Source organism: Schistocerca piceifrons, chromosome 2 (genome assembly GCF_021461385.2).
Source record: "Schistocerca piceifrons isolate TAMUIC-IGC-003096 chromosome 2, iqSchPice1.1, whole genome shotgun sequence".
Taxonomy (NCBI): domain Eukaryota; kingdom Metazoa; phylum Arthropoda; class Insecta; order Orthoptera; family Acrididae; genus Schistocerca; species Schistocerca piceifrons.
In genome coordinates, this window is record NC_060139.1 from 39,967,601 (window position 1) to 39,980,352 (window position 12,752).

The window sequence follows — 12,752 nt, forward strand, 5'->3', positions numbered from 1 at the left end:
ACATCGCCCTAGCAGCACCTACGCACTGCGTTCAGATGTGCTCACCTCCGCCCTGGCGTTGAGCGCCTACAGCGCCGTCGCCTTCGGCCTCTGATGGCAGGAGGGTAGCCGACACATCAAGGCGTGGGTGGGACGCAGCACAACGCGGTGGTGGTGTAACGGTCAGCATGGTTGCTTCCCAAGCAGTTGATCCGGGTTCGATTCCCAGCCACCGCACAAAAGGTACTTTTTTCTTCTACGGGTATTCCACGTAACGAAACGCGATCTTCGAAACTGTGAACTGTCGCGGTACGAATAGTTTTCCTTCGCCCCTCGTCTCAGTCCGTGCTGCCAGGGCGCTAGTCTGCGGCTTTCGTTTCTCAGCATCGTGTGTCTCCATGTGTCGACTTGTCTCGACTTTGCTCGGCTGACGCGAAAGCTGACGCTTGGAAATGGGCATATATGTAGAGGGCAGGCGCGACAAACGACTGGGAGAGACCAAAAAACGACAAACACACGACAGAACCTTTCATTTTATTGTGGCCACAGATTCGCCCCTTAGTGTACCGAGAGGCAAGAGTGGCGTCAGCGTGCGGGACCGCATAATTATTGCTAAGCAACAACGAAGCCGAAGGAAAAATGCAAAATGAAAGAAGGCAACAGCACGTCGAGTTCCCAGCCGAGCACGCATCCATGTACTAACCACGGCCAACGATTCCTAACGCCGGTGAACAGACGAGAACCGCTGCACTACGCGCGGTGTGGCCGTTGGCGACAGTATCGCGCAACGTGTAGACACCTTACTTCTTGTGAAGATCGCTTGTTATTTACCTGGCAGTGTGTCGCTGGAGGAAGCATTGTCTTTTAGGGGAAAAAATGAAATGGCACTTGGTGCGGTCGAATACGTGGCCTTTGTGTTCACAGCACGACGCTCTAACTTACTCAGCTATCGAGCTACGCATTGTGGCACGTCTGCAGTCCAATACCCGATCCACCGTCACATCCACCTTTATTACTGCCCTGACACTCATTTACGCACATATCTGCTTTCGTTCACGTTTGCTCGCCTGATGCTTGGACCCCAAAAACCACAACCCAAAGATATCGTAAATGCCGTGAGAATAACCAAGACTCAGCAAACAAAAGAATGTTCGGCTACCGGGAATCGATTCCGGGCCTCGTGGCTGAAAGCCATGTCTCCTAACAGCTTTCCATTCTTTCAGGCCGCCAGACAATCAGACTTGCAAGGCAAGCACCATAGTCACTGCCGTTTCTCGTAGTATCTGTGGAACCTGTTCCCGCGTAATTTACTTGTTTTCCCGCATGTACGAAATTGGTAGTTTTGGAATATTTAAAATGCATTGTCAGATGTGGGGTTCGAACCCACGCTCCCCTTCGGGAACCAGAGCTTAAATCTGGCGCCGTAGACCGCTCGGCCAATCTGACGCGTGGGCGCCAAATCTCTTCCACCGTCGTTTCTCGGTATATCTCCAGAGCCTGACTGCGAAATTAGCGTGTTTTTTTCTTGTGTGAAGGAAATACGTTGGTTTTAGAGTATTTAAAACGAGTTGTCAGATGTGAGGTTGCACCCCACCCTCACTTTCGGGAACCACAGCTTAAACATGGTGCCTTACACCATTGTTTTCCGTCGCCATCTGTCTTGAGTGGAACGAGCAGAACTGTAGTTATCAATATTCACACTGACGCAGAGAAAACAAAAAACGACAGAAGAGGCCGTTCCCTAGCAACGGCTACGCTGTGCATTTCGCCCTCAGGGGAAGCTAATGATAGGCTCCAGGCGAGCATCAAACTAACCAACTTAATATTGTGATACTTAGGCGCTTTCTACTTCTGGATTGGCACACACATGCTGAATCGTCTCTGGATCATCAGTAAGTACGTCACATTAGATATTTGTTTTATCGCCCTGCTGTAAATTAAAGGGCAGTTTTTCAACGGCTGTCAGTTCTGCTTCTAGCTACGCTACATCGCCCTAGCAGCACCTACGCACTGCGTTCAGATGTGCTCACCTCCGCCCTGGCGTTGAGCGCCTACAGCGCCGTCGCCTTCGGCCTCTGATGGCAGGAGGGTAGCCGACACATCAAGGCGTGGGTGGGACGCAGCACAACGCGGTGGTGGTGTAACGGTCAGCATGGTTGCTTCCCAAGCAGTTGATCCGGGTTCGATTCCCAGCCACCGCACAAAAGGTACTTTTTTCTTCTACGGGTATTCCACGTAACGAAACGCGATCTTCGAAACTGTGAACTGTCGCGGTACGAATAGTTTTCCTTCGCCCCTCGTCTCAGTCCGTGCTGCCAGGGCGCTAGTCTGCGGCTTTCGTTTCTCAGCATCGTGTGTCTCCATGTGTCGACTTGTCTCGACTTTGCTCGGCTGACGCGAAAGCTGACGCTTGGAAATGGGCATATATGTAGAGGGCAGGCGCGACAAACGACTGGGAGAGACCAAAAAACGACAAACACACGACAGAACCTTTCATTTTATTGTGGCCACAGATTCGCCCCTTAGTGTACCGAGAGGCAAGAGTGGCGTCAGCGTGCGGGACCGCATAATTATTGCTAAGCAACAACGAAGCCGAAGGAAAAATGCAAAATGAAAGAAGGCAACAGCACGTCGAGTTCCCAGCCGAGCACGCATCCATGTACTAACCACGGCCAACGATTCCTAACGCCGGTGAACAGACGAGAACCGCTGCACTACGCGCGGTGTGGCCGTTGGCGACAGTATCGCGCAACGTGTAGACACCTTACTTCTTGTGAAGATCGCTTGTTATTTACCTGGCAGTGTGTCGCTGGAGGAAGCATTGTCTTTTAGGGGAAAAAATGAAATGGCACTTGGTGCGGTCGAATACGTGGCCTTTGTGTTCACAGCACGACGCTCTAACTTACTCAGCTATCGAGCTACGCATTGTGGCACGTCTGCAGTCCAATACCCGATCCACCGTCACATCCACCTTTATTACTGCCCTGACACTCATTTACGCACATATCTGCTTTCGTTCACGTTTGCTCGCCTGATGCTTGGACCCCAAAAACCACAACCCAAAGATATCGTAAATGCCGTGAGAATAACCAAGACTCAGCAAACAAAAGAATGTTCGGCTACCGGGAATCGATTCCGGGCCTCGTGGCTGAAAGCCATGTCTCCTAACAGCTTTCCATTCTTTCAGGCCGCCAGACAATCAGACTTGCAAGGCAAGCACCATAGTCACTGCCGTTTCTCGTAGTATCTGTGGAACCTGTTCCCGCGTAATTTACTTGTTTTCCCGCATGTACGAAATTGGTAGTTTTGGAATATTTAAAATGCATTGTCAGATGTGGGGTTCGAACCCACGCTCCCCTTCGGGAACCAGAGCTTAAATCTGGCGCCTTAGACCGCTCGGCCAATCTGACGCGTGGGCGCCAGATCTCTTCCACCGTCGTTTCTCGGTATATCTCCAGAGCCTGACTGCGAAATTAGCGTGTTTTTTTCTTGTGTGAAGGAAATACGTTGGTTTTAGAGTATTTAAAACGAGTTGTCAGATGTGAGGTTGCACCCCACCCTCACTTTCGGGAACCACAGCTTAAACATGGTGCCTTACACCATTGTTTTCCGTCGCCATCTGTCTTGAGTGGAACGAGCAGAACTGTAGTTATCAATATTCACACTGACGCAGAGAAAACAAAAAACGACAGAAGAGGCCGTTCCCTAGCAACGGCTACGCTGTGCATTTCGCCCTCAGGGGAAGCTAATGATAGGCTCCAGGCGAGCATCAAACTAACCAACTTAATATTGTGATACTTAGGCGCTTTCTACTTCTGGATTGGCACACACATGCTGAATCGTCTCTGGATCATCAGTAAGTACGTCACATTAGATATTTGTTTTATCGCCCTGCTGTAAATTAAAGGGCAGTTTTTCAACGGCTGTCAGTTCTGCTTCTAGCTACGCTACATCGCCCTAGCAGCACCTACGCACTGCGTTCAGATGTGCTCACCTCCGCCCTGGCGTTGAGCGCCTACAGCGCCGTCGCCTTCGGCCTCTGATGGCAGGAGGGTAGCCGACACATCAAGGCGTGGGTGGGACGCAGCACAACGCGGTGGTGGTGTAACGGTCAGCATGGTTGCTTCCCAAGCAGTTGATCCGGGTTCGATTCCCGGCCACCGCACAAAAGGTACTTTTTTCTTCTACGGGTATTCCACGTAACGAAACGCGATCTTCGAAACTGTGAACTGTCGCGGTACGAATAGTTTTCCTTCGCCCCTCGTCTCAGTCCGTGCTGCCAGGGCGCTAGTCTGCGGCTTTCGTTTCTCAGCATCGTGTGTCTCCATGTGTCGACTTGTCTCGACTTTGCTCGGCTGACGCGAAAGCTGACGCTTGGAAATGGGCATATATGTAGAGGGCAGGCGCGACAAACGACTGGGAGAGACCAAAAAACGACAAACACACGACAGAACCTTTCATTTTATTGTGGCCACAGATTCGCCCCTTAGTGTACCGAGAGGCAAGAGTGGCGTCAGCGTGCGGGACCGCATAATTATTGCTAAGCAACAACGAAGCCGAAGGAAAAATGCAAAATGAAAGAAGGCAACAGCACGTCGAGTTCCCAGCCGAGCACGCATCCATGTACTAACCACGGCCAACGATTCCTAACGCCGGTGAACAGACGAGAACCGCTGCACTACGCGCGGTGTGGCCGTTGGCGACAGTATCGCGCAACGTGTAGACACCTTACTTCTTGTGAAGATCGCTTGTTATTTACCTGGCAGTGTGTCGCTGGAGGAAGCATTGTCTTTTAGGGGAGAAAAATGAAATGGCACTTGGTGCGGTCGAATACGTGGCCTTTGTGTTCACAGCACGACGCTCTAACTTACTCAGCTATCGAGCTACGCAATGTGGCACGTCTGCAGTCCAATACCCGATCCACCGTCTCATCCACCTTTATTACTGCCCTGACACTCATTTACGCACATATCTGCTTTCGTTCACGTTTGCTCGCCTGATGCTTGGACCCCAAAAACCACAACCCAAAGATATCGTAAATGCCGTGAGAATAACCAAGACTCAGCAAACAAAAGAATGTTCGGCTACCGGGAATCGATTCCGGGCCTCGTGGCTGAAAGCCATGTCTCCTAACAGCTTTCCATTCTTTCAGGCCGCCAGACAATCAGACTTGCAAGGCAAGCACCATAGTCACTGCCGTTTCTCGTAGTATCTGTGGAACCTGTTCCCGCGTAATTTACTTGTTTTCCCGCATGTACGAAATTGGTAGTTTTGGAATATTTAAAATGCATTGTCAGATGTGGGGTTCGAACCCACGCTCCCCTTCGGGAACCAGAGCTTAAATCTGGCGCCTTAGACCGCTCGGCCAATCTGACGCGTGGGCGCCAAATCTCTTCCACCGTCGTTTCTCGGTATATCTCCAGAGCCTGACTGCGAAATTAGCGTGTTTTTTTCTTGTGTGAAGGAAATACGTTGGTTTTAGAGTACTTAAAACGAGTTGTCAGATGTGAGGTTGCACCCCACCCTCACTTTCGGGAACCACAGCTTAAACATGGTGCCTTACACCATTGTTTTCCGTCGCCATCTGTCTTGAGTGGAACGAGCAGAACTGTAGTTATCAATATTCACACTGACGCAGAGAAAACAAAAAACGACAGAAGAGGCCGTTCCCTAGCAACGGCTACGCTGTGCATTTCGCCCTCAGGGGAAGCTAATGATAGGCTCCAGGCGAGCATCAAACTAACCAACTTAATATTGTGATACTTAGGCGCTTTCTACTTCTGGATTGGCACACACATGCTGAATCGTCTCTGGATCATCAGTAAGTACGTCACATTAGATATTTGTTTTATCGCCCTGCTGTAAATTAAAGGGCAGTTTTTCAACGGCTGTCAGTTCTGCTTCTAGCTACGCTACATCGCCCTAGCAGCACCTACGCACTGCGTTCAGATGTGCTCACCTCCGCCCTGGCGTTGAGCGCCTACAGCGCCGTCGCCTTCGGCCTCTGATGGCAGGAGGGTAGCCGACACATCAAGGCGTGGGTGGGACGCAGCACAACGCGGTGGTGGTGTAACGGTCAGCATGGTTGCTTCCCAAGCAGTTGATCCGGGTTCGATTCCCAGCCACCGCACAAAAGGTACTTTTTTCTTCTACGGGTATTCCACGTAACGAAACGCGATCTTCGAAACTGTGAACTGTCGCGGTACGAATAGTTTTCCTTCGCCCCTCGTCTCAGTCCGTGCTGCCAGGGCGCTAGTCTGCGGCTTTCGTTTCTCAGCATCGTGTGTCTCCATGTGTCGACTTGTCTCGACTTTGCTCGGCTGACGCGAAAGCTGACGCTTGGAAATGGGCATATATGTAGAGGGCAGGCGCGACAAACGACTGGGAGAGACCAAAAAACGACAAACACACGACAGAACCTTTCATTTTATTGTGGCCACAGATTCGCCCCTTAGTGTACCGAGAGGCAAGAGTGGCGTCAGCGTGCGGGACCGCATAATTATTGCTAAGCAACAACGAAGCCGAAGGAAAAATGCAAAATGAAAGAAGGCAACAGCACGTCGAGTTCCCAGCCGAGCACGCATCCATGTACTAACCACGGCCAACGATTCCTAACGCCGGTGAACAGACGAGAACCGCTGCACTACGCGCGGTGTGGCCGTTGGCGACAGTATCGCGCAACGTGTAGACACCTTACTTCTTGTGAAGATCGCTTGTTATTTACCTGGCAGTGTGTCGCTGGAGGAAGCATTGTCTTTTAGGGGAAAAAATGAAATGGCACTTGGTGCGGTCGAATACGTGGCCTTTGTGTTCACAGCACGACGCTCTAACTTACTCAGCTATCGAGCTACGCATTGTGGCACGTCTGCAGTCCAATACCCGATCCACCGTCACATCCACCTTTATTACTGCCCTGACACTCATTTACGCACATATCTGCTTTCGTTCACGTTTGCTCGCCTGATGCTTGGACCCCAAAAACCACAACCCAAAGATATCGTAAATGCCGTGAGAATAACCAAGACTCAGCAAACAAAAGAATGTTCGGCTACCGGGAATCGATTCCGGGCCTCGTGGCTGAAAGCCATGTCTCCTAACAGCTTTCCATTCTTTCAGGCCGCCAGACAATCAGACTTGCAAGGCAAGCACCATAGTCACTGCCGTTTCTCGTAGTATCTGTGGAACCTGTTCCCGCGTAATTTACTTGTTTTCCCGCATGTACGAAATTGGTAGTTTTGGAATATTTAAAATGCATTGTCAGATGTGGGGTTCGAACCCACGCTCCCCTTCGGGAACCAGAGCTTAAATCTGGCGCCTTAGACCGCTCGGCCAATCTGACGCGTGGGCGCCAGATCTCTTCCACCGTCGTTTCTCGGTATATCTCCAGAGCCTGACTGCGAAATTAGCGTGTTTTTTTCTTGTGTGAAGGAAATACGTTGGTTTTAGAGTATTTAAAACGAGTTGTCAGATGTGAGGTTGCACCCCACCCTCACTTTCGGGAACCACAGCTTAAACATGGTGCCTTACACCATTGTTTTCCGTCGCCATCTGTCTTGAGTGGAACGAGCAGAACTGTAGTTATCAATATTCACACTGACGCAGAGAAAACAAAAAACGACAGAAGAGGCCGTTCCCTAGCAACGGCTACGCTGTGCATTTCGCCCTCAGGGGAAGCTAATGATAGGCTCCAGGCGAGCATCAAACTAACCAACTTAATATTGTGATACTTAGGCGCTTTCTACTTCTGGATTGGCACACACATGCTGAATCGTCTCTGGATCATCAGTAAGTACGTCACATTAGATATTTGTTTTATCGCCCTGCTGTAAATTAAAGGGCAGTTTTTCAACGGCTGTCAGTTCTGCTTCTAGCTACGCTACATCGCCCTAGCAGCACCTACGCACTGCGTTCAGATGTGCTCACCTCCGCCCTGGCGTTGAGCGCCTACAGCGCCGTCGCCTTCGGCCTCTGATGGCAGGAGGGTAGCCGACACATCAAGGCGTGGGTGGGACGCAGCACAACGCGGTGGTGGTGTAACGGTCAGCATGGTTGCTTCCCAAGCAGTTGATCCGGGTTCGATTCCCGGCCACCGCACAAAAGGTACTTTTTTCTTCTACGGGTATTCCACGTAACGAAACGCGATCTTCGAAACTGTGAACTGTCGCGGTACGAATAGTTTTCCTTCGCCCCTCGTCTCAGTCCGTGCTGCCAGGGCGCTAGTCTGCGGCTTTCGTTTCTCAGCATCGTGTGTCTCCATGTGTCGACTTGTCTCGACTTTGCTCGGCTGACGCGAAAGCTGACGCTTGGAAATGGGCATATATGTAGAGGGCAGGCGCGACAAACGACTGGGAGAGACCAAAAAACGACAAACACACGACAGAACCTTTCATTTTATTGTGGCCACAGATTCGCCCCTTAGTGTACCGAGAGGCAAGAGTGGCGTCAGCGTGCGGGACCGCATAATTATTGCTAAGCAACAACGAAGCCGAAGGAAAAATGCAAAATGAAAGAAGGCAACAGCACGTCGAGTTCCCAGCCGAGCACGCATCCATGTACTAACCACGGCCAACGATTCCTAACGCCGGTGAACAGACGAGAACCGCTGCACTACGCGCGGTGTGGCCGTTGGCGACAGTATCGCGCAACGTGTAGACACCTTACTTCTTGTGAAGATCGCTTGTTATTTACCTGGCAGTGTGTCGCTGGAGGAAGCATTGTCTTTTAGGGGAAAAAATGAAATGGCACTTGGTGCGGTCGAATACGTGGCCTTTGTGTTCACAGCACGACGCTCTAACTTACTCAGCTATCGAGCTACGCATTGTGGCACGTCTGCAGTCCAATACCCGATCCACCGTCTCATCCACCTTTATTACTGCCCTGACACTCATTTACGCACATATCTGCTTTCGTTCACGTTTGCTCGCCTGATGCTTGGACCCCAAAAACCACAACCCAAAGATATCGTAAATGCCGTGAGAATAACCAAGACTCAGCAAACAAAAGAATGTTCGGCTACCGGGAATCGATTCCGGGCCTCGTGGCTGAAAGCCATGTCTCCTAACAGCTTTCCATTCTTTCAGGCCGCCAGACAATCAGACTTGCAAGGCAAGCACCATAGTCACTGCCGTTTCTCGTAGTATCTGTGGAACCTGTTCCCGCGTAATTTACTTGTTTTCCCGCATGTACGAAATTGGTAGTTTTGGAATATTTAAAATGCATTGTCAGATGTGGGGTTCGAACCCACGCTCCCCTTCGGGAACCAGAGCTTAAATCTGGCGCCTTAGACCGCTCGGCCAATCTGACGCGTGGGCGCCAGATCTCTTCCACCGTCGTTTCTCGGTATATCTCCAGAGCCTGACTGCGAAATTAGCGTGTTTTTTTCTTGTGTGAAGGAAATACGTTGGTTTTAGAGTATTTAAAACGAGTTGTCAGATGTGAGGTTGCACCCCACCCTCACTTTCGGGAACCACAGCTTAAACATGGTGCCTTACACCATTGTTTTCCGTCGCCATCTGTCTTGAGTGGAACGAGCAGAACTGTAGTTATCAATATTCACACTGACGCAGAGAAAACAAAAAACGACAGAAGAGGCCGTTCCCTAGCAACGGCTACGCTGTGCATTTCGCCCTCAGGGGAAGCTAATGATAGGCTCCAGGCGAGCATCAAACTAACCAACTTAATATTGTGATACTTAGGCGCTTTCTACTTCTGGATTGGCACACACATGCTGAATCGTCTCTGGATCATCAGTAAGTACGTCACATTAGATATTTGTTTTATCGCCCTGCTGTAAATTAAAGGGCAGTTTTTCAACGGCTGTCAGTTCTGCTTCTAGCTACGCTACATCGCCCTAGCAGCACCTACGCACTGCGTTCAGATGTGCTCACCTCCGCCCTGGCGTTGAGCGCCTACAGCGCCGTCGCCTTCGGCCTCTGATGGCAGGAGGGTAGCCGACACATCAAGGCGTGGGTGGGACGCAGCACAACGCGGTGGTGGTGTAACGGTCAGCATGGTTGCTTCCCAAGCAGTTGATCCGGGTTCGATTCCCGGCCACCGCACAAAAGGTACTTTTTTCTTCTACGGGTATTCCACGTAACGAAACGCGATCTTCGAAACTGTGAACTGTCGCGGTACGAATAGTTTTCCTTCGCCCCTCGTCTCAGTCCGTGCTGCCAGGGCGCTAGTCTGCGGCTTTCGTTTCTCAGCATCGTGTGTCTCCATGTGTCGACTTGTCTCGACTTTGCTCGGCTGACGCGAAAGCTGACGCTTGGAAATGGGCATATATGTAGAGGGCAGGCGCGACAAACGACTGGGAGAGACCAAAAAACGACAAACACACGACAGAACCTTTCATTTTATTGTGGCCACAGATTCGCCCCTTAGTGTACCGAGAGGCAAGAGTGGCGTCAGCGTGCGGGACCGCATAATTATTGCTAAGCAACAACGAAGCCGAAGGAAAAATGCAAAATGAAAGAAGGCAACAGCACGTCGAGTTCCCAGCCGAGCACGCATCCATGTACTAACCACGGCCAACGATTCCTAACGCCGGTGAACAGACGAGAACCGCTGCACTACGCGCGGTGTGGCCGTTGGCGACAGTATCGCGCAACGTGTAGACACCTTACTTCTTGTGAAGATCGCTTGTTATTTACCTGGCAGTGTGTCGCTGGAGGAAGCATTGTCTTTTAGGGGAAAAAATGAAATGGCACTTGGTGCGGTCGAATACGTGGCCTTTGTGTTCACAGCACGACGCTCTAACTTACTCAGCTATCGAGCTACGCATTGTGGCACGTCTGCAGTCCAATACCCGATCCACCGTCTCATCCACCTTTATTACTGCCCTGACACTCATTTACGCACATATCTGCTTTCGTTCACGTTTGCTCGCCTGATGCTTGGACCCCAAAAACCACAACCCAAAGATATCGTAAATGCCGTGAGAATAACCAAGACTCAGCAAACAAAAGAATGTTCGGCTACCGGGAATCGATTCCGGGCCTCGTGGCTGAAAGCCATGTCTCCTAACAGCTTTCCATTCTTTCAGGCCGCCAGACAATCAGACTTGCAAGGCAAGCACCATAGTCACTGCCGTTTCTCGTAGTATCTGTGGAACCTGTTCCCGCGTAATTTACTTGTTTTCCCGCATGTACGAAATTGGTAGTTTTGGAATATTTAAAATGCATTGTCAGATGTGGGGTTCGAACCCACGCTCCCCTTCGGGAACCAGAGCTTAAATCTGGCGCCTTAGACCGCTCGGCCAATCTGACGCGTGGGCGCCAGATCTCTTCCACCGTCGTTTCTCGGTATATCTCCAGAGCCTGACTGCGAAATTAGCGTGTTTTTTTCTTGTGTGAAGGAAATACGTTGGTTTTAGAGTATTTAAAACGAGTTGTCAGATGTGAGGTTGCACCCCACCCTCACTTTCGGGAACCACAGCTTAAACATGGTGCCTTACACCATTGTTTTCCGTCGCCATCTGTCTTGAGTGGAACGAGCAGAACTGTAGTTATCAATATTCACACTGACGCAGAGAAAACAAAAAACGACAGAAGAGGCCGTTCCCTAGCAACGGCTACGCTGTGCATTTCGCCCTCAGGGGAAGCTAATGATAGGCTCCAGGCGAGCATCAAACTAACCAACTTAATATTGTGATACTTAGGCGCTTTCTACTTCTGGATTGGCACACACATGCTGAATCGTCTCTGGATCATCAGTAAGTACGTCACATTAGATATTTGTTTTATCGCCCTGCTGTAAATTAAAGGGCAGTTTTTCAACGGCTGTCAGTTCTGCTTCTAGCTACGCTACATCGCCCTAGCAGCACCTACGCACTGCGTTCAGATGTGCTCACCTCCGCCCTGGCGTTGAGCGCCTACAGCGCCGTCGCCTTCGGCCTCTGATGGCAGGAGGGTAGCCGACACATCAAGGCGTGGGTGGGACGCAGCACAACGCGGTGGTGGTGTAACGGTCAGCATGGTTGCTTCCCAAGCAGTTGATCCGGGTTCGATTCCCGGCCACCGCACAAAAGGTACTTTTTTCTTCTACGGGTATTCCACGTAACGAAACGCGATCTTCGAAACTGTGAACTGTCGCGGTACGAATAGTTTTCCTTCGCCCCTCGTCTCAGTCCGTGCTGCCAGGGCGCTAGTCTGCGGCTTTCGTTTCTCAGCATCGTGTGTCTCCATGTGTCGACTTGTCTCGACTTTGCTCGGCTGACGCGAAAGCTGACGCTTGGAAATGGGCATATATGTAGAGGGCAGGCGCGACAAACGACTGGGAGAGACCAAAAAACGACAAACACACGACAGAACCTTTCATTTTATTGTGGCCACAGATTCGCCCCTTAGTGTACCGAGAGGCAAGAGTGGCGTCAGCGTGCGGGACCGCATAATTATTGCTAAGCAACAACGAAGCCGAAGGAAAAATGCAAAATGAAAGAAGGCAACAGCACGTCGAGTTCCCAGCCGAGCACGCATCCATGTACTAACCACGGCCAACGATTCCTAACGCCGGTGAACAGACGAGAACCGCTGCACTACGCGCGGTGTGGCCGTTGGCGACAGTATCGCGCAACGTGTAGACACCTTACTTCTTGTGAAGATCGCTTGTTATTTACCTGGCAGTGTGTCGCTGGAGGAAGCATTGTCTTTTAGGGGAAAAAATGAAATGGCACTTGGTGCGGTCGAATACGTGGCCTTTGTGTTCACAGCACGACGCTCTAACTTACTCAGCTATCGAGCTACGCATTGTGGCACGTCTGCAGTCCAATACCC

The 12,752-nt window shown here is 50.8% G+C and overlaps 13 non-coding genes across 13 annotated transcripts; 7 read left to right on the forward strand and 6 right to left on the reverse strand.

Moving 5' to 3' along the window:
• The first annotated feature begins 144 nt into the window (after positions 1-144).
• Positions 145-216, forward strand: Trnag-ccc. Its single transcript has one exon. It is a non-coding gene; the product is annotated as a tRNA-Gly (tRNA).
• Positions 217-1,341: 1,125 nt separating this feature from the next.
• Positions 1,342-1,425, reverse strand: Trnal-uaa. The gene has a single exon. It is a non-coding gene; the product is annotated as a tRNA-Leu (tRNA).
• A 683-nt stretch (positions 1,426-2,108) lies between these two features.
• On the forward strand, positions 2,109-2,180 carry Trnag-ccc. The gene has a single exon. It is a non-coding gene; the product is annotated as a tRNA-Gly (tRNA).
• Positions 2,181-3,305: 1,125 nt separating this feature from the next.
• On the reverse strand, positions 3,306-3,389 carry Trnal-uaa. The gene has a single exon. It is a non-coding gene; the product is annotated as a tRNA-Leu (tRNA).
• A 683-nt stretch (positions 3,390-4,072) lies between these two features.
• Trnag-ccc lies at positions 4,073-4,144 on the forward strand. The gene has a single exon. It is a non-coding gene; the product is annotated as a tRNA-Gly (tRNA).
• Positions 4,145-5,270: 1,126 nt separating this feature from the next.
• Positions 5,271-5,354, reverse strand: Trnal-uaa. Its single transcript has one exon. It is a non-coding gene; the product is annotated as a tRNA-Leu (tRNA).
• Positions 5,355-6,037: 683 nt separating this feature from the next.
• Trnag-ccc lies at positions 6,038-6,109 on the forward strand. The gene has a single exon. It is a non-coding gene; the product is annotated as a tRNA-Gly (tRNA).
• Positions 6,110-7,234: 1,125 nt separating this feature from the next.
• On the reverse strand, positions 7,235-7,318 carry Trnal-uaa. Its single transcript has one exon. It is a non-coding gene; the product is annotated as a tRNA-Leu (tRNA).
• A 683-nt stretch (positions 7,319-8,001) lies between these two features.
• Trnag-ccc lies at positions 8,002-8,073 on the forward strand. The gene has a single exon. It is a non-coding gene; the product is annotated as a tRNA-Gly (tRNA).
• Positions 8,074-9,198: 1,125 nt separating this feature from the next.
• On the reverse strand, positions 9,199-9,282 carry Trnal-uaa. Its single transcript has one exon. It is a non-coding gene; the product is annotated as a tRNA-Leu (tRNA).
• A 683-nt stretch (positions 9,283-9,965) lies between these two features.
• Positions 9,966-10,037, forward strand: Trnag-ccc. Its single transcript has one exon. It is a non-coding gene; the product is annotated as a tRNA-Gly (tRNA).
• Positions 10,038-11,162: 1,125 nt separating this feature from the next.
• On the reverse strand, positions 11,163-11,246 carry Trnal-uaa. The gene has a single exon. It is a non-coding gene; the product is annotated as a tRNA-Leu (tRNA).
• Positions 11,247-11,929: 683 nt separating this feature from the next.
• Positions 11,930-12,001, forward strand: Trnag-ccc. The gene has a single exon. It is a non-coding gene; the product is annotated as a tRNA-Gly (tRNA).
• Positions 12,002-12,752: the final 751 nt, after the last annotated feature.